Source organism: Sorex fumeus, unplaced genomic scaffold (assembly GCF_029834395.1).
Source record: "Sorex fumeus unplaced genomic scaffold, SorFum_2.1 ptg000151l, whole genome shotgun sequence".
Lineage (NCBI taxonomy): Eukaryota > Metazoa > Chordata > Mammalia > Eulipotyphla > Soricidae > Sorex > Sorex fumeus.
Genome location: NW_026606208.1, coordinates 1965377 through 1986621, shown reverse-complemented (window position 1 = coordinate 1986621; position 21245 = coordinate 1965377).

Genomic DNA, 21245 nt, shown 5'->3' with positions numbered 1-21245 from the left:
TGCAGGATGGATATATCACTCCCAACATTCTCTCTTCTGAAATCCGACACGCCATTTAGTCAGTAAAGAAGTGAACACCACCTGGCACAGAGAAGGTCAGACTTGAATACCTGAAGAACCTGCCATCAGTACTCATCAATACACTGGCTCAGCTCTTCACATGCTACCTGTCTGAATGCAAGGTTCTGTCCCAATGGAAAACAAGCAGGACTGTACTACTGTACAAGAAGGGAGAGATCCATGACAATGGCAACTATGGCCCAATCTGCCCTTTGTCCATCATCTACAAGCTGTTCACGCGAGTCATCCTTAATAGGATTGGCAAACACTAGATGAAGGACAACCATGCGAGCAAGCTGGGTTCCACAAAGGATTCAGCACCATCGACCATATCCACATGATAACCAAGCTCATTGAGGTTTCTCGGGAGTTCAAGATGCCACTCTGTCTAATGTTCATTGATTTAAAGAAGGCCTTTGATTCTGTTGAGAGGAAGCGGTCATTGAAGCCCTAACCAATCAGGGCATTCAGAATCAGTACATCAGTATCCTCTGTGAGATGTATTACAGATTCACTACCAGGATCTCACCATTCTACAAGGAAGTGATTATCCATGTCAAGAGAGGAGTTTGGTAGGGTGATACCATTTCACTGAAACTCTTCAGTGCCACCCTCGAGAACATCATGCGATGACTAGAATGGGAAGGAATGGGAGTGAAGATAGACGGTCAGCAACTACACCACTTCTGCTTTGCTGATGACATCATTCTAATAACACCAAACATTAGCCAAGCAGCACAAATGCTGGCCGACTTCGACCCTGAGTGTGGAAAGGTCGGACTACAGCTGAATCTCACGAAGACAATGTTTATGAGAAACGGTCTCGTTCCTGACGTTTTATTCCCTCTCAACGAAATGAACATCTCTGAATGCAACAGTTATGTGTACTTTGGTCCAGAAGTCAACATGATGAATGACTTGGCACCTGAGTTGCGCAGGAGGAAGAGAGCTGCTTGGAACAACTTTAAGAGCGTCGAAGACATAGCTAAGAGGATGAAGAGCCTCCAGTTTCAGGTACATCTCTTCAATTCCATTGTTCTTCCTGCATTAACATATGCCACAGAGACCTGGGCCCTATGAAAACAGGATGAGAATGCTATTCGGGTCTCTCAAAGAGCAATTGAAAGAGCTATGCTTGGAGTATCATGCTTCACTCAAGTGAGAGAAAGAATTTGGAGTTCTGACTTTTGTTAACAATCAAGAATCAGGGACACTGTCTTGTTTTCCAAGGCATCGAAAATCAGATGGGCTGGACACGTAATGAGATTTGGAGACGACCGCTGGACTAGAGCTATTAGCGACTGGATTTCACGGCATGTCAAGAGATAGCGTGACCGCCCACCTACAAGATGGTCAGACTTCTTCTTGAATACTCTGAATGATCAGTTTGAGGCTTTTCGTGTTCCTAGAATGACCAGATGCCATTCGGCTACACTAGCATGCTAGAGGGATGAATGGAGACGTTACTGGCACCCACTCGAGCAAATTGATGAGTTTCAAATGTCAAGTGATCAAGTGAAACATATGCATTTTTTATAAAAATAAAAATAATAATAATCACTGTAATCACTGTCCTCCCGTTGTTCATCGATTTGTTCGAGCGGGCCCAGTAAAGTCTCCATTTTGAGACTTGTTGTTACTGTGTTTGGCATATCGAGTCCGTCACGGGTAGCTTGCCAGACTCTGCCGTGCGGGTGAGATTCTCTCGGTAGCTTGCCGGGCACTCTGAGAGGGGCAGAGAAATTGAACTTGGGTCGGCCATGTTGGTTGTGTGCAAGGCAAACGCCCTACCCGCTGTGCTATTAAGACTCAATATTTATATTCTGGCTGATATATATATATATGTGTGTGTGTGTGTGTGTGTCTTTATATATGTGTGTGTTTGTGTGTGTGTGTGTGTATTTGTGGATAGACCTAAATCCTATTATTGCCAGTAATTTCTATATAACTTATAGGAGAAATAAATTTAAAAAATAAAAATATGTTGGTGGATCTTAATTCCAAATCTATACAAGAACACTGCTTGAACATTAATGATGAAATTCTTTTTAATATGCTCCTGATTAACAGCATGAATTTTATGATTTTCAGTAAACACAACACAACATGAAATTCACTTAAGTTGTTGGGTCAGTAGTTAATTTAGACTCAATTTTTGTATCATCTCTCAGTGTATAGATTTTTAGTTTCACACTGTTCCTTGACTGTAATATTGTACCATTCAGTTTCTTGTGGTGTATGTGACTAAATCTTAGCAATCACCAAAAATTGTCTCTTGGCAGGAAGAAACAGGAGCCTATGTATTAGAAGTTATTGAATTACAGACATAAAAAGTGTGATTCCTTTCTTAGATATGGAATGAGACAGGTGCAAAAACCCCATGTATGGATGTGAAGATGGAGCAGGTTACATTAACCTTTTCAACAAGACATTTGGGACAGGCAGTTAATCTATGAATTCATCAAGTGGAAAAAGACATCAAATTCTTACTGCTCTATTGAAAAACTGTCTAAAATGATATATATGTATATATATTTGGATAGTAAGAAAAAGAAATAATACTCCTTTTGAAATTTAAAATAGTATTTTCCTTATTTGTGAAGAGTGGCTTTAAAAATCATCCTGGTGATGTGTTTTTCTCCTCTGTGTCTTTTATGTTTGGGTGAAATTCCTACATCAGGTGTTCAAGCACCGAAGAATAGAGCAACTCTAGGAATCTGCGAAACTAGTTACTTATTATTAGTGAGAATTTAAGTTTGATATGAACATTAGAAAACTTCATCTGAGAGTCCAAGTGATTTTTCCTGCTGCTTATTCCTCCATTGAAGACTTAGAAATCACATTGGTCTGAAAGTTCCATTTATAAAGTGATAGGCTTGTTCTGAACTATTTTTATTATAATGACTGACACAGTTGTTATATCATGATGAAGAGATCAAGAAATAGAATTCTAGATAAGCACTGGAGGAAGCATTCTCATAATAGATAAGAAAAAACTTTTCTTTCTTTTCTCTTTTAGTGCTGGGGAATCAAATTCAGTGCGTTACACAAGGATAGTATACAGCTGCTAAGAAACATCTTGTGCCTGAAAAAAAAAAGCGTTTTAATGCATAACAAACGTGCCATTATTTCCTAATGAAAGAAAATGTTCTGTTGGTGTCAAAAGAAAAATGATAAGAAGGAAACGAAAATTCTAGAGTACTATAAATAAAGGTTGGGGGCAATGTTAAATGCCCTAACATGGTGAAAAATGCAGTTCAGAAGCTAAATTACAAGTTGATTAAGAAGTTTGATGAGTCTTTGGATTCTAGCATTCAGTATTCCATGCCTTTAACATACAGGGTATTGCACACAAGTCTGTGAATAGTGGTATAAATCTGAGTAATTCAGCAGTTAATTTACTTTAGAAATGTTCATTTAACATTTAATTTAGAAATGTTCACAGTGAACCATAGAATTTATTCCATGTATACTTTCCTATAGAACTGGAGCGATAGCAGAATGGTAGGCCATTTGTCTTGCACGCGGCCGGCCTGGCCAACCCGGATTCGACTCTTTCGCCCTTCTTAGAGAGCCTGGCAAGCTACCGAGAGTATCTCACCCAAGCGGCAAAGCCTGGCAAGATACCTGTGACATATTTGGTATGCCAAACACAGTAACAAGAAGTCTCACAATGTAGATGTTACTGGTGCCCACTCAAGCAAATTGATGAACAATGGGAGGACAGTGTTACAGGGATACTTTCCTATAGAAGGAATTTCCCCCAGGTGACTGGAAGATTCAATACTATTTTCCTTGTTTTTGAAATCTGTTGTTTCTGCCAAGGATATGTTACTGCTGATCATTTCGTGGGTTTAGATGGGACTTTCTTAAGTTCCAGAGCATATGGAACAAGCAGGATTCCCAGAAGAGTCCACATAAGGTTTGTATTAGCAAATCTTAAAGTAAAAACAGAGTGAAGGCGTCCTGTGAATTGAGAAATGCAGCAACCGGGGGGTGTTTAATTAGCAAGCTCAACATTCGAATTTAACTTTAATCATATTTGCCAGATTTGGTTCATGAATGGAGATAACTTTATTCTAATATTGGGACTTAAGTAATTTAATACAATAACTGCTATTCAAATTATTCTGTGATGACAATGTAAGTTTCTTATCAAAGATTGTTCTAAATTTGTATGATCTTTGAACAGAGTTGTGTGAATCAAAAGTTTTTCAGCTCAGAAAATCATTAAGTAAGATAGTCGTGACTGGATTTGTGTTATGCGTTTTACCATTTCTTCAGAACCTGCCTTCATTTTGGGGCTTTCATTGAAATGTCTGTGCAGACCAGTTTCTCTTTTCTAATTTACAGTCTTTGGTTTAAAGTTCCTTGAAATAACGGATAGCTTTTGGTCCTGTGGCAATAAGTCATTGATACAATCTTTTCTTTTTTTTTTCTCATCATTTTCCATCCTCCCCACCCCCTTGCATGGCCTAGATTCACAGCAATTATGAAGAATATTAATCAAATGTTACAGGTCTAATAATATAGAGGCCAAAATGAGATTTAATATTTAAAATAAATTGCTATAAACACAGAAAGGCAAAAACATGAACCCTTAGCATCTGTACTTACTTTGATAATCATTTGATATTTTTTATTGGTGGTGAAATAACCTAGAATGCCCATATGGTAGGAAAATATTTTTGGAGCTGGTTCTCTCTCACTTATTGCCCCAACAATTTATATTTTAAAAGTAACTTCCTTTTCAAAAAATATCTTTTACATGTGAAGCTAACTTCACTAACACATGGGTCTCATAAATGTAGGCCACTTAAGTCATATCCTGTTTTTGCAATATTGGAAATCATGGACTCTCAAAAACTGCACGGACACAGAGACAAGAAACCCCGTCCTATGATCATTTTTATTTTATGGGGGCCTAATCAAAGAAGGGAGATGAAGTAGTGCAATCTTGTATGTTCTGAATTTTTAATGAAGCTTTAATTTTCGTGCTCCAGGTGCACCCAGCAATGTTTCAGTGCAATGGTGGAGTTATAGAAGACACAATGGTTCCTAAGCTTCTGGGAGACAAAAGTTATTTCTGTTAGTTTTGTGTTATTTGGTGTTGGAAGAATCATGGCCTATGAGATCGGTCAGGTCTCAGGACACTAGGACCTTCCAAGCAGAGGGAAGCTTTGGAAAGGGCTGTAGGTTTATTATACTTTCAAAGTATTCCTTTCTTTCAGAATTGACCTTGGAAATTATTTCTGATTTTTGATAGTTTTTAATGATTTTAGTAGCATAGAATAAATGTTATGCACTTGCCCATTTCAGAGTTTCATTTAAATCAACCCAAACGGTTATTGGTGACTTTAGATGATGTCTCAATATCACTCAGAAAGCACACTGCACTGCACTACACTGTCCTCCCATTGTTCATTGATTTGCTCGAGCCGGCCCAGTAATGTCTCTGTTGTGGGACCTGTTGTTACTGTTTTTGGCATATCGAATACACCATGGGGAGCTTGACAGGCTTTGCCGTGTGGGTGAGATACTCTTGGTAGCTTGCCGGGCTCTCTGAGAGGAGCACAGGAATCAAACCTGGGTCGGCCGGGCTGACCGCATACAAGGCAAATGCCTTACCATTGTGCTATTGCTCCAGCCCAGCAGAAAACACAAACTTTGTGTTATTATTTGTGCAATAAAGTACATTTCCTCTGATTTTCTTTCATAGAACTTTTTCTTCCCCTTTTTAAAATCCCCCTAATTTTTACTATAATTTTTACTTTTAAAAAGAAAACTATGTATATTTAAGCAGAAACATGGCTGCTAATAAATGACTGTATTATTTCCAACAAGAGAGACTTTTGCACCAACATTCACGTGCTACAGCTTTGTGTCAAAATAATAGATGAGGCTTTTAATATTTGCTAATAACTGTCTTCGTGAGAAAGACACATTGCATTGCAGGTTGAAGTGTTGCTGAATTACACAAGAGCCTATTACAGTTCATAGACAAAGAAACATCACCCATACTGATAATACATAGTCAAAAATACAATGTATCATGGCCTACTCTATAATTTATTAGAGACCTCTTCTGTCACAATCCTCAATTATCTGCACCTTTTCCATGCCTGTATCATGTAGAGATGATGCCACTTTTTTAAAAACAGACAGTGAAAGTCACTGGTAAATCATTACCCTCATCACCTCAAATAACTCAAAGCTTTCCTGTCAAAATGCAGGAAAGAATTCACATGATTACAAATGGGCTTATCATCACCAATCTCACAAAATAGTGAATAGATCCAGAAAGACAAGCATAGAAAAGTCACTTTAAACTGGTTGAGGAGTTGACATTCATCAGGTTGAGCACGTTCCCTGAACATTACAATACGTTATGAAGTTTATATTGCACATAGTGATCATAGAGATAGATGGAAACATCTACCATCTCCAAGCCAGTTTTATCATCAAAGAAAATTTGGCATTCATTCCATTTCCGTCTGGAAATGAATAGTTATTTGGACTCCGTGACCTGTTTTCTAACCAACCATTGACCAAACCATAGTCGTTCTTGGTTTTGACTTCTAAGACACGTGACAAAAACAGACAGGAATGGTCGAGTATCTATTTCCTTATACTATATGCTAATTCCTTTTATGCCAGCATGTTGCAAGCTATTCCAAGCACATGCCTCTTATTTGCTTTATTCTTTGCACTATTTGTTTCAGTTAAAGATTGAAGTGACTCCTAGGATAGATTTATATACCTGTTTGGAATAGTCACTGACGTTTCCTTTGGTAAATGTGCCCTTACATCTGTATAAGAAGCCAAAAGCAATTAGTATTCCAGTTGAGTTCAGATTATAGCAAATGATATAAACATATGGCCAAATATTCCTTTTATGCCAGCTGCTACTTACTAGTTTTCACTTCTAGAGTCAATAAAGAAATCAATTCTGTCAAAAAAGAAAATTCAATAAGAAAATCTTTTACTATATAACTGTAATTATAGATGAGCAATTTCTTTTATAAAAGAAAAAAGAAATAAATATAGTAACTCTCCCTTATAGATCACTCAACAGAACATGAAAAAGCTATGCAAACAAAAATGACTGTGTTTTCATTATTTCTTACATTGAAATTCACAGGGGAGGGATTTGAACATTCTTTGTTCCTGACTAAATCATTGTGATATGTCACCGGGGTAGTTTATATACAGAAAAGGAAAAGCATTGCAAATACATCGGATAAATCAATAATTTAAAAACTGAATACTCTTTCTCTAACACATTGATTCAGTCATTAAAGCTCCCATTTGTGAGTTGTAGAAAATATTGAACTGAACACCCCCTCACTAACTACCTACCATGTCTTCAGCACAATTGAAACTGTATTCTCACTGTCCAGATTGCCTGTTTAATGACCTGGTTATCAATATTTGCCTCATGTGAATTTCATCAACATACTAAGGTATTGGTTTTGTAAGAAAAACAGAGAATCGTTTGCAAAAGAGGGGGCAGATTTTAATGAACTATATTCTATTTCCAAGGCTGTTTTGCTCATAGAGTACAACTTAAAATTATTATAATGTGGTGCTTTGGTTAGAATCCAAATCATGACTATAAAAAGTAGTTGTTTTATTTATACAATTATAATTTGAAGGAATTCGTTATGTTAAAGCATTGAATTTTTGTAGAGTTAAACCTTACTGATGCTAACCTTAGAATTATTAAGTTACGAGTCTAAACTAGACTGCTTCCTGGCTTCTTTTCACTCTGAAACTCTTCAATATGCTTCCGAAAATGCTTTCTTCAGAGACAAAGGGAATGTGGTAGCAGGAAAATGGAACCAGATGCTAGCATCCACAGGTGAATTTAAACAAAATTTTTGAGTAAAAATCATTTAATAAATAAAATGTTGACAAAAAGGAAGTAAATGAATAAAATGAGACATGTGAACAGGCATTTATAGTTCTGTTAAAAAATTATAGTAGGAGATGAAATTGCTGTGCTGAATGGGTTGAGTCACCTACATTTCACAGTGTGTATCCTCATAGTGGGAGGGGATTCAGTTTAGATTATTGCTAGCACGGCTAATCTTGCTAATCTCCTCAAGAGGGAGTTTTCAAATAGGAGTCATTTATTGGCTGAGGAGGCAACAAAAATTTAAGTTGTGCAGTTCATGATATTTTATTTTGGTGAAAATATCCATAGTTTTTATAAGTTCTATAAATACTTCATTCCTCAGAGTATATAAACTGTTTATCACCAAAAAGGAAATACAATGATAGGAAGAATAGAATAGGCCCTCCCGTTGATCGTCGATTTGCTCGAGCGGGCCCAGTAACGTCTCCATTGGAGACTTTGTTGTTACTGTGTCTGGCATATCGAGTACTCTCGGTAGCTTGCCAGGCTCTCCGAGAGGGGCAGAGGAATCGAACTCGGGTCGGCCATGTTGGCCGCTTGTAAGGCGAACGCCCTACCGCTGTGCTATCGCTCCAGCCCATAAATACAATGATGATCATTATAAATTACATTTTGTCCATAATTTTTAGCTTCTATTCTGTGCTCTATTCTGATTAATTCTTCTGAAAGAGCTTATTGTTGTTTAAATTTATAGTGATTCTTTTTTACATTTTCTCTCACTGAGGAATCTATGTTCAACTCAACTCAGCTGGTGCTAGAGTTCAGTTGGACATAGATACCTGAAGATCGCCATTGCTATTTTTTTTCTTAGTCACTCTGAACCTCCAGTAAATTAACCGTATTGTGTAGATTCGGCACAATTTTTCTCTGTATTCCAAAGTGCACTTCAAGTCTCAATAAAATTATAGCATTTACTTCCCAAAGCATTTTACACTTAATTCTGTGCAAGTGATTTCTGGTGTACAAATACGATTAAATAACACTATAGAAGTAAAGTAAGTAAAGTAAAGGCCCTCCCGTTGATCGTCGATTTGCTCGAGCGGGCCCAGTAACGTCTCCATTGGAGACTTTGTTGTTACTGTGTCTGGCATATCCAATACTCTCGGTAGCTTGCCGGGCTCTCCGAGAGGGGCGGAGGAATCGAACTCGGGTCGGCCATGTTGGCCACTTGTAAGGCGAATGCCCTACCCGCTGTGCTATCGCTCCAGCCCAGAAAATTTAAGTTGGGGAAGGGGTAGCCTCCTATTTAAAACCCTTTGCTTTGGGGATGGAGTGGTGGTATAATGGGTAGGGTGCTTGCCTTATACTCCGCCAACCTAGGTTTGATCCCTGGCATCCCATATGATCCATCAGAAGGATTCCTGAGCACAGAGCAAGAAGTAGACCCTGAGCACAGCCTGATGTGGTCCCCCAAACCAACCAACCAACCAACCAACCAACCAACCAACCAAATGACAAACAAGATCCTCTCATCTTTCACCTGTTCTTTAGTAGTGGCACAAATGTGAAATTTCTCATGTATTATATATAAATAAGAACACATTTTGCCTTCATTTTTAAAATCACTTCAATAATTAGTTTCTGATAACAGAATTGTAATCTTTCAATATACCATCCCTCCCAAATGACCATTATATTTGGATACAGAATTATCACAGGGTTGCCAATTTACACATCTAAGTTGCCAATTTACACAGCTAGAAAGACTGTTTCCTGTCAAGGTTTTCCAGGTGAAATGATATTCATTTGAGATCTTAAGGGAATACCATAACAATAAAAGGTGAATATTTTCGGAAGCAGATGGAATATTCATATCACTTATTACACTATTGCTTGGCAAATCTTTCAGTTTCTCACTAGGTTTAGTTTTTTGAAATTGAAGATGATGCCATATTAATAGCTCAATAAATTCCATCAAAGTTTTCACTGCTTGTGGAGGACTGAATACAAATGACCCTAAGCCTTTTTGTCTCCCTATATTCACACCTTTTTGCAAGGTGAATTTTCAGTTCATTTTGCTAGAGGGAACTTCTAATCCATTTGTGACTCTGAACTGGTTTAGTAACTTGCTTTCATCAATAGACTATAGCAAAACTGAAGTGCTAGGTCTGTCCTAAGCCTTAGGACATTTTGCAAACTTTAGATTTCTCTTTAATCCATACCCAGTTTTCCTATGAATCAGATAAAGCTTACTTGCTGGAGTTATGAGATGAAATGCAATCTGAAATGAATCTTCTGAGACAATACCGTATTATTTTTCCTTGTCTCTTTTTATTTATTTTATTAAGGCTGGAGCAATTACACAGTGGGTAAGGCGCTTGCCTTGCAAGTGGCCAACATGGCCGAGCCAGGTTTGATTCCTCTGCCTCTCTCGGAGAGCCCTGTGAACTACCGAGAGTATCTCGCCCTCACAGCAAAGCCTGGCAAACTACCCGTGATGTATTCGATATGCCAAACACAGTAACAATTGTCACAATGGAGATGTTACTGGGCCCGCTCAAGCAAATCGATGAACAACGGGAGGACAGTGACAGTGACAGTGATTTATTTTATTGAATCACTGTGAGTCACACAGTTACAAATCCTGTTAAATCAATCAGCCTTCAGCTGACTTGGGTGCTGATTGTAGTCCCATGAATAAATAGACCCAGCCACAACCAGAAGCCCTGCCCAACAATTAAGTCATGATCTGGATCAGTTACTGAGCCATTTTAAGCCCCTGATATTAGGTTGGCTTAGTAGCATTTAAAAACTAAGTTGTGTACCACAAGTGCTGGAGAGAGAGATGTTGGGATAGAGAAGGCACTGCTATGACTATGATGGTTGGAGGGATTATTCTGGATGGGACATGTGTGCTGAAACTGTGTAAAAGACCAAACGTGAGGGCCTCTCAATATCTGTATTGCAAACCATAATCCCCCAAAGTAGAAAGAAGAAAAGTGTCTGCCAAGGAGAAAAGTGGGAGTAGGGGGAGGTGGGGGTGGAAGGAGGGAAACGAGGGATACTGGTGGAGGGAAATGTGCACTGATGGAGAGATGAATGTTGGAACATTACATGACTGAAACCCAATCATGAAAGCTTTGTAACTGTGTATCTCATGGTGATTCAAAAAAATAAAAATTAAAATTAAGCACACACAAACTAAGTTGTGTACCGTTTGCACTTAGAATGCAAAGTTAATCTCAAGAAATAAATATGCTTAGATGAATCAATGTAACTCAACTGTCTAATTATTTTTGCCCTTGTGCCTGTATTGGATTTAAGAGCACAAATTGGGGCTGGAGAGAGAGTATGGTAGTCAAAGTGCTTGTCTCCCTGGTGGCGGACCTGGGTCCCATACCCTATACCACATACAGTCCTGTAAGTCACACAGCAGTGATCCCTGAGCACCACTAGGCATGGCCCCAAAACCAAGAATAAAAAAAATAATAAAAGACTACAAACTTACTCAGATATGGGAAATAAGCTGACTATTTAGAAGGCTGTTGTCATTTCTTCTTTTTCCCTATAGAAGAACATTTCATACCCAGCCATTTTTTGTGCTTAGTATAAATTTTGTTCAGGTTTATTTTACAGTGCTGACTATATAGGAACATTTTCAACAAAACACTTTTATTCTACTAGTAATGCACTGGAGTAAAAAATTATCTATAATACATTTAACTTCATTCTTATATTTGTTGCTCATCAATCTGCTAGCACATATCTCTGATCTTTAAAACAAGCTGAACCTAGTGCTAAATTCTACTAAGGGAGGAATGAATATAAATGTCTTTTTTTTCCAAAATATCTTTTGAGTGTCAGACATGTGACCTTGAATTATAAATTATGACGGATGATCTCAGCAATGAGTTATAGCCTATAATTCAAGTCAGAATAGATAAGAGCATAATACAAGTGGTAAAAGGTGCAAGTGGAGACAGAAAAGATCAATCTGACTAAACAGACAGAGAAAGACTTTGTGGAGTAATTGGTGGCTAACCTACACTTTGAGTGATTGATTAGTGATATTTTCATAGAAAACAAAACTTGAAAAAGACATTCTATGTTGACATTACAAAACAAATAGAAATCATGAAATCTTTAAAGCATATGATGCACTTAATCCACTGCAAAAAAGAGTTGAAAGGGTAAGGATAAAGGTTAAATATAATTTCTTATCTAGATCTGTTCCAGAAATTTTAATAGTTTTTTATTCTGACTCACTATTTTTATTTTTTTATTTATTATTATTATTTTTGGCTTTTGGGGTCACACCCAGCGATGCTAAGGGGTTATTCCTGACTCCGCACTCAGGAATCACTCCTGGCGGTGCCCAGGGGATCATATGGGATGCCGGGGATCGAACCCAGGTCGGCCGCGTGCAAGGCAAATGCCCTACCTGCTGTGCTATCGCTTTGAACCTGACTCACTATTTTTAATTTAAATTTTGTTTTCATTTATATTTTATAATAGGACAATATACTGTTTTATACTAGCAGTGCCTGCACCATACCCATCATCAGCATGCCAAGACCCTCCATCATTATGCCAAGGTCTGTTCCGTGTCTCCCCAACTCCAGTTCATTAGCATCTTCAGATCTTAGTTCTACTGATCATATCTCATGATTTATTTCCACCACAGATTGTCTAATCCTTCACTTTATTTCTTTATATTCCATATTTGAGTGAGATTATCTGGTATTTGTCGTTTTCTTTCTGATTTATTTCACTTAGCATGAAATGCTCTAACTGCACCCAAGTTGCAGCAGACTCCAAGAGTTAATTTTTTCCCCCGCTTCAGAGCTAGGTAGTACTCCACAGTTTCTTTATCCTCTAGTCTGTTGTTGTGCAGTTGTGTTGTTTCCAGATTTTACTTGTCAATAATTCTGGGCTGGAGGGATAGCACAGTGGGTAGGGCATTTGCCTTGCATGTGACCCATGTGGCCGACCCGAGTTTGATTCCTCTCGGAGAGCTCAACGAGCTACTGAGAGTATCTCGCCCCAATGGCAAAGCCTCACGATGGAGAGGTTACTGGGCCCGCTCGAACAAATCGATGAACAATGGGAGGACAGTGCTACTAATTCTGCAGTGAACAAAGGTGTATGCAAACATCCTTTGGAAACAATGCTTTTGTGTTTGGGGGGTAGGAGTTGCCCAAGGGAGGAATTGCAGGGCTAGCTGGAAACCCTGATTCTCACTTCTTTTGGAAGTCTCCAAATAATATTGCAAGAGATTGGACCAAACCACAAACTACAGTCCCACAGGAGTGGATGAGAGTTCCCTTTCCCTGCATTTCATCAGTACTTACTGCTCTTTTGCTTTTTGATATCAATCACAGTCACTGGCATGAGGAATGATCTCATTGTCATTTTGATTTATATTTTTCTGATAACTGGTGATGATAAGCACTTTTAATGTGCATGTTAGCCATCCTTATGTTATCTTTAGGGAATAATATTTTTATCTACTCTCCCCATCTTCAGTAATTAATATGAGGTGAATTAGAAACAATTGTGTAATAAGTTCTGTAAAAGACGATTTTGGGGGAAGAAAAGTAGGACATAGCATATCTGAAGGAGAGACATATAAAGGGATAAATTAAAGAGGGTATTTTATTTCATTAGTAAGGTCTGAAGGCAGTAATATTATAATTGGGAAAGACTGAGAGAGTGGCATTGAAAGATTACCTGAAAAGGAAAAGAAATTCATGAATTGGGGTGTGTTGTGTGTGTGTGTGTGTGTGTGTGTGTGTGTGTGTGTGTGAGAGAGAGAGAGAGAGAGAGAGAGAAAGAGAGAGAGAGAGAGAGAGAGACAGAGGCAGAGAGAAAAACAGAGATAGACACAGAAAGGTTAGAGAAGTTTGAGAGAGAATGAGAGAGTTTTCTCTGTAGAGGAATTGAGGAACATTTGATCAATCTGAAAGAGACATCAGAGTTGAAATTTTCTGAGAAAGAGGTTAATCGATTTTTGGTAATGGGGAGTCCTATGATGCAACTTTAAAAGAATGTGGGTTTTCAGATCAATGAGTATTTGACAACAATATGCCTGCTATATCCTATAGTAATGGTAAGATATTTCAGGGAATAATTAGCTGTACCCAGTTACACATGAATTATGACACACTTCCTAATTATGACTCCTCTTTATTAGAGTGTCTCTAATTTCAGAAACACTTTTCTATTTCAATTGTCTTAATTCAGGTCCTGCCTGTAAGTTCTCCTAACTTATTTATATGGTTATACCTTAGACAGATGTAATTGTTTCTTGTTATTTTTATTGCTGTAACACTACATTATAACATTATATAAATTTTAGGTATGTATCATTATCAATGTCTCTAGTTAAGCTCAATACTAAAAGTCCAGTTTCTTTCACATATAACTGTCTCTTTTCACTTAAATAACACCAACCTCTACCCAATCCTTTTTCTCCTGGGATAAATAATGATCTTGCTGTCTAAAATTTTGTTTTTATTTTGTTTAATTTGTTTTTTACGGACCATATATTAATGGTATAATGGTATTTACTTCTGTTCTAATCTTTTTATGCAAAACATTTTAACAAATTTATTATTACAACTTTACTAAAAACTCTTTAATCCATATAAGGTCAAATTCAAATTCCCTCTCACACTACATATGGTCTTGGTGGCTTCTTACTTGCTAACTTTTTCAGCCTCTTCTACCACCTTTTCACTGCTATGACTTATGTGGAAATAAAGCTGATGACTTTATTATTCAGTGAATATCTCACGCTGAAGCTGTTTTATGCCTTTGTGTACTAGTACACACTCTTTCCTCTTTCACTCTGGCAGAAATCCCTTTGTCTATAGGATGGAATCATTCTCAAATAACCTCAACTGCTATCTCATCTGGGAAATCTGCTTTACTTTTTTGGGGGCATAGTTAGACAATTTTCCCTTTGTGCGCTCATAATATCTCGAGTTTCATTTGTGTTATAGTATTGATTGTGTGATTCTTGAAGCTAGAAATTTGGTTGTCTTCCATCTGTGTATCTCTACATCTAATCTAATACATCTAATTCAAGTTTTCTGGCAATAGCTCTTTGGTCAATGCATCAATGAGAGAAATTGAGATTTTGATACTTCTAATGTGAGCAGTGATATATTTTCATTGAATGCATAAAACAAGGTAACAACACAGTGAATTTCAAAGTTTAGAAATGTGAATCATATAGATGATTAAATGAACAGGGATTTTATTAATTGTGAGGATGAGAAAGGCATATCACCAGGTTGCAAAGTTAGCATGACACTTGAAGTAGTCAGGAATATACTTACATCTTCTCAGCAATTTTCACTGAATATTGTGTACACTTCCAACAATGTACTTAGCTTTGTTTATTTGTTTATTTCTATTTCCCAGAGACAGAGTTATGTCTTACATTAGAAATATAAAATGAACATAGTCACAATAAACATAACTCTATCCAAGAAAAAGATTGAAACAGTTTCATACAGAACAATCTGCATTCTTTGAGATGTTCATGGTCATTTTACTCTGTATCTGAAATATAGTTTTATCATTTTATAGGTAAAGGTCCAAGTAGGTGCCTAATTTGATTCATTGACTATAAACTTGAGACTATTTCCATTAGTGTATCCATGCCTCATTTCTTTATAAGAATAATGGATTCAAAGGCTATATACACAGATAAGATCTAGGGGGAAGGTTTCAGAGCGACTGTGTGGCTTATTTTCTCTCTATGCTTTAAGATACTTACAGTGTAATTCTGCTTGCTAAATACACTGATGCTAAGGGTCAAAATCAAATGGTAATAAAAAGAGGCATTGTGTTTCTAGGCTTCCTGTCCAGCCTCCCTAAGAATTTGCAGCAGGGTTAGCTAAGAGAGTCAGAGATTTGAATGACTACCGTAATTTGGCAGAATAAGACCAATTGTATGCACAGGGGCCTGGGAGCCAGGAAGCCGACTCTTTTGGGAATATCAAACTGGGAGAACAGCTGCAAATTTCAGAGATAATGTTCTACATGGAGGGAAAGTGGCTCCTGAGCTGGAAAAAGACAGGCAGAAACTCATGTTGGCAAGGATGGGAATTCATTTTCGGTGCCAGGACAGACTTTGCGAGAGCAGCTGAACGTCTGCTGGGTAATCTCCCACACAAAGCAAGAAAGAATCCAGTCTTGGAAGAGACGAGGATTTGTTTTAAAAGCCAAGGACTGTGAGACCCAAACCAGCGAATGTCCCTTATGCATATAATTGGACATGCTGACGAGCACATTTTCAGTACCCTGGATTATTCTGTCTGCTTCTCTAATGTCTGCTAACCAATGAGAGGTGAACTTGGTTTCCAGGTTTTATGAAGTTAAAATTTAAAAGTGGTATCCAGAATGTCAGCTATTGCTATACAGAAGGTTCTCCTGAGCTACTTATCAGCAACCAATTTATTTAAAATTAATAGTCTAGGATTAATTTTGCAATACCTAAACTAGTTACAGCAGTCAGGGGCAATTGGAAAAGTTTTCTTGATCTCTGAGCATAACTATTTTTATGTGAACACGTTTAGGCATGTGAACTTTGAAAGAAGTCTGGGAAGAATAAAAGGAGGGAAAGTCAGGAGGCGTATGGTTTCATAAGTGGGACTCACCTTATTGTACTGTGAATAATTTGAAGTTTATGAAGACAGAGTAAAGGGTTAAAAATATTTGAGTGCCGAAGGAAGTAGGATTATATCTTCATATAGTTGCAAAAGAGAATAAACCAGTATTGTCCAGGACAACTTGCTCACATCCCAATGAATCTGGAAACTGTTGAAAGCAGAGTTTGGGAATCCAGTTGGAGTAATACTATATAGTTTTCTCATGATTTCTCAGTGGAAAGATGCAGAAGAAAGCACAAATAGAATGGCAAGTCTTGAAGTCACTGGAGAGGGATCCATTTCACATGGTCTTAAAAGTAGATTTCCCTTTGCTAACCAGAAATTACGGGATAAACACAAATTCTTCATTTCCTAAGAAGAAAACCCTTGTTATAGTAAAAGCAGGATCAGTCTGACTTTATATTCTGCTGGAGAAATATTTTAAAAGTTTTAACATTTGAAATCACTGAACACATATCAGCATGAATTAAGTGGATCTAATGTAGTAACACAGATAACTTAGTTCACAGGAAATCAGAGAATTCAGAACAGAGACTTTTCGCAATGCATATCAGATTCTAAAACAAAGCAGGTGGGGTGGGGGGGGGGAATCATATTAGAATAACACCATTAGGCAAGGAAAAGTGCATAATCCTATGGATACAGATAAAAATGTTCTGTCTATTATGTATCTGTCTCTTTGATTATTATCATGGGCATTGATCACTTGATAACTTGACTTCCTGTTAATTATCAGTTTGTTCGAGCAGGCACCAGTAACATCTCCATTTGTCCCTGTCGCGTGCTAGTGTAGCCCAATGGCGTCTGTTCATTCTAGGAACACGAAGAGCCTCAAACTGATCATTCAGGATCTTGATGAAGAAGTCTGACCATCTGGTAGGTCGGCGGCCATGTGGTCTTTTGATGTCCCATGGAATCCAGTTGGTAACGGCTCTAGTCCAGTGGTCATCGCCAAATCTCATTATGTGTCCAGCCATCTGATTTTTGACACCTTGCCAAATGAGACAGTGTCCCTGATTCTTGATCATCGATGGAGATCGGAACCCCGAATTCTTTCTCTCATTTGAGTTAAACGTGATACTCCAACCATAGCTCTTTCAATTCCTCTTTGGGAGACCCAAATAGCATTCTCATCCTGTTTGTATAGGGCCCAGGACTCTGAAATGTATGTTAATGCAGGAAGAACAGTGGAATTGAAGAGATGTGCCCAGAGCTGGAGGTTCTTTGTCCTCTGAGCTATTTCTTCGATGCTCTTGCAAGCGTTCCAAGCTGTTCTCTTCCTGCTGTGCAACTCAGGTGCCAGGTCATTCATCATGTTGACTTCTCAACCTAAGTACACATAACTAGGTGCAATCGGAGATGGTCGTTCCGTTGAGAGTGAATGGAGCGTCAGGAACAAGGCTGTTTCTCATAAATATTGTCTTCATGAGATTCAGCTGTAATCCGACCTTTCCACAATCACGGTCAAGTCGGCCAGCATTTGTGCTGCTTGGCTAATGTTTGGTGTTATTAGAACAATGTTATCAGCAAAGTGGAGGTGATGTATTTGCCGACCAGCTATCGTCACTCCCATTCCTTCCTATTCCAGTTGTCGCATGATGTTCTTGAGGGTGGCACTGAAGAGTTTCGGTGAAATGGTATCACTCTGCTTAACGTTCATTGATTTAAAGAAGGCCTTTGATTCTGTTGAGATGGAAGCGGTCATTGAAGCCCTAGCCAATCAGGGCATTCAAGCCCAATACATCAGGATCCTCCGTGAGCTGTATTGCGGATTCACTACCAGGATCTCACCATTCTACAAAGAAGTGATCGTTGATGTCAAGAGAGGGGTGCGGCAGGGTGATACCATTTCACCAAAACTCTTCAGTGCCACCCTCGAGAACATCATGTGGCGACTAGAGTGGGAAGGAATGGGAGTGAAGATAGATGGTCGGCAACTACACCACCTCCGCTTTGCTGATGACATTGTTTTAATAACACCAAACATCAGCCAAGCAGCACAAATGCTGGCCGACTTTGACCATGAGTGTGGAAAGGTAGGACTACAGCTGAATCTTACGAAGACAATGTTTATGAGAAACAGACTTGTTCCTGACGCCCCATTCACTCTCAATGGAATGACCATCTCCGAATGCAACAGCTATGTGTACCTAGGTCGAGAGGTCAACATGACAAATGACCTGGCACCCGAGCTCTGCAGGAGGAAGAGAGTGGCTTGGAACGCCTTCAAGAACGTCGAAGAAATAGCTAAGAGGACGAAGAACCTCCGGCTCCGGGCACATCTCTTTGATTCCACTGTTCTTCCTGCATTAACATATGCCTCAGAGACCTGGGCCCTACGCAAACAAGATGAGAACGCTATTCAGGTCTCCCAAAGAAGAATAGAAAGAGCTATGCTTGGAATATCACGTTTCACTCAAATGAGAGAACGAATCCGGAGTTCTGACATCCGTCGACGATCAAAGATCAGGGACGCTGTCTCATTTGCCAAGGTGTCGAAAATCAGATGGGCTGGTCACGTAATGAGATTTAAAGACGACCGCTGGACTAGAGCTGTTACCCACTGGATTCCACGGGATGTCAAGAGACCGCGTGGCCGCCCACCTACCAGATTGTCAGACTTCTTCGTCAAGATCATGAACGATCGGTTTGAGGCCCTTCATGTTCCCGGAGCGAACAGATGCCATTGGGCTACACTAGCATGCGACAGGGACAAATGGAGACGTTACTGGCGCCCGCTCGAGCAAATCGACGACTAACGGGAAGTTAAGTGATTAAATGATTAAGTGGTATCACCCTGCCAAACCCCTCTCTTGACATGGATAATCACTTCTTTGTAGAATGGTGAGATCCTGGTAGTGAATCCGCAATACAGCTCACGGAGGATCCTGATGTATTGGGCTTGAATGCCCTTATTGGCTAGGGCTTCAATGACTGCTTCCATCTCAACAGAATCAAAGGCCTTCTTTAAATCAATGAATATTAGACAGAGTGGCATCTTGACCTCCCAAGAAACCTCAACAAGCTTGGTTATCGTGTGGATATGGTCGATGGTGCTGAATCCTTTGCAGAACCTGGCTTGCTTGCATGGTTTTCCTTCATCTAGCGTTTTGCCAATCCTATTCAGTATGACTCGAGTGAACAGCTTGTAGATGACAGACAATAGGCAGATTGGGCTATAGTTGCCAATGTCGTGGATGTCTCCCTTCTTATACAGTAGTACAGTCCTGCTGGTTTTTCATTGGGATGGAACCTTGCATTCAGACAGGTAGCATGTGAAGAGCCGAGCCAGTATATTGATAAGTACTGATGGCAGGTTCTTCAGGTGTTCAGATTTGACCTTGTCTGGGCCGGGTGCTGATCGTTTCTTTACTGACGAAATGGCGTGTTGGATTTTGGAAGGGAGAACATTGGGAACGACATATTCATCCTATGGAATTCGGTATGTGGGCAGGTGGACATGGCTATCGAAGAGATTTGAGTAGAAGTCATGGATAATCTTCTCCATTGCCCTTCTGGAAGATGTGATAGATCCATCAGGACGTTGGAGGGCAGTTACCTTTGTTTTGTAGTTGGAGAAGGACAGGCGGGCGTTACGAATGCTTTTCCTGGCTTCTGCCGCATCTACCAGCACTTCTGCTCTTCTCTCTTTGAGGTCTTCCTTGATCGCATCTCTGCACTGCTTTGCAAGCTCGGACATTTGCTTGCGGTTGCCTGAGGCATGCGCCAAACTACATTGGCGAATAAGCTCAAGAGTTTTCGAGGACAGGCGTTTTTTTTTGTGGCTATCTCTCTTGGCGTTCCTTGCACAATCATGGAGGTGCTGAACCAGTCGCTCGTATTCCTTATCAATATTTTCAACAATGACATCTTCCCATGTTGCCGCAATAGTGCCAAAGAGCTCCCAGTTAGTGGTCGTTCTGGGAGTTCTCTTTTTAAACGTTGCTGCCCTTTCTCCCTGCTCTATGAAGTAGAATTTTGCATGAAGGAGACGGTGGTCCGATCTCGTTTGGAATTTTGGGACAACAGCGACTTTGGTCAGGCAAAACCCGTCGATTGAATATGATGTAGTCCATTTCGTTGTGGAATCGTCCACCGGGAGACTCCCATATCCAACGTTTAGGGAGGAATCTTGAGTTACAATGGATGGTCTTGGTCGACATGATGAACTCAGACAGTCTCTCACCCTGTTTGTTCCATTCTAGGCCATGGGTCCCGATGTGAAGTTCTTTGGCTGATCTTCTCGGTCCTATCTTGGAATTAAAATCACCGACAATGATCTTGTAGAAGGTGTGGTCTTCTTGATAGAACTTCTCCAGCTCCATGTAGAACTTCTCAATTTCTCCTTCATCATAATTGGATGTTGGTGCATAGACAATGAAGATAGAAATTGCTGGCAGTGAGCCACATCTATTCAACTGTAAACATCTGATTCAGGTTGTTAGGCATTTGAATGAATCCTCCACATCATGGGCATTATTATTGAGCAGAGCTATGATATTTCGTGGTTTAGATTTTAAGATACGAGAGCTCTGCTCAAATTGCAGACTGCTAAAATGATCATGTTTAGACTTTATATTTCCTGTGTTTTAAATCTTATGGGTGTTATTTATATGTATTTTGACAGCACTGGGGAACTCTGAACA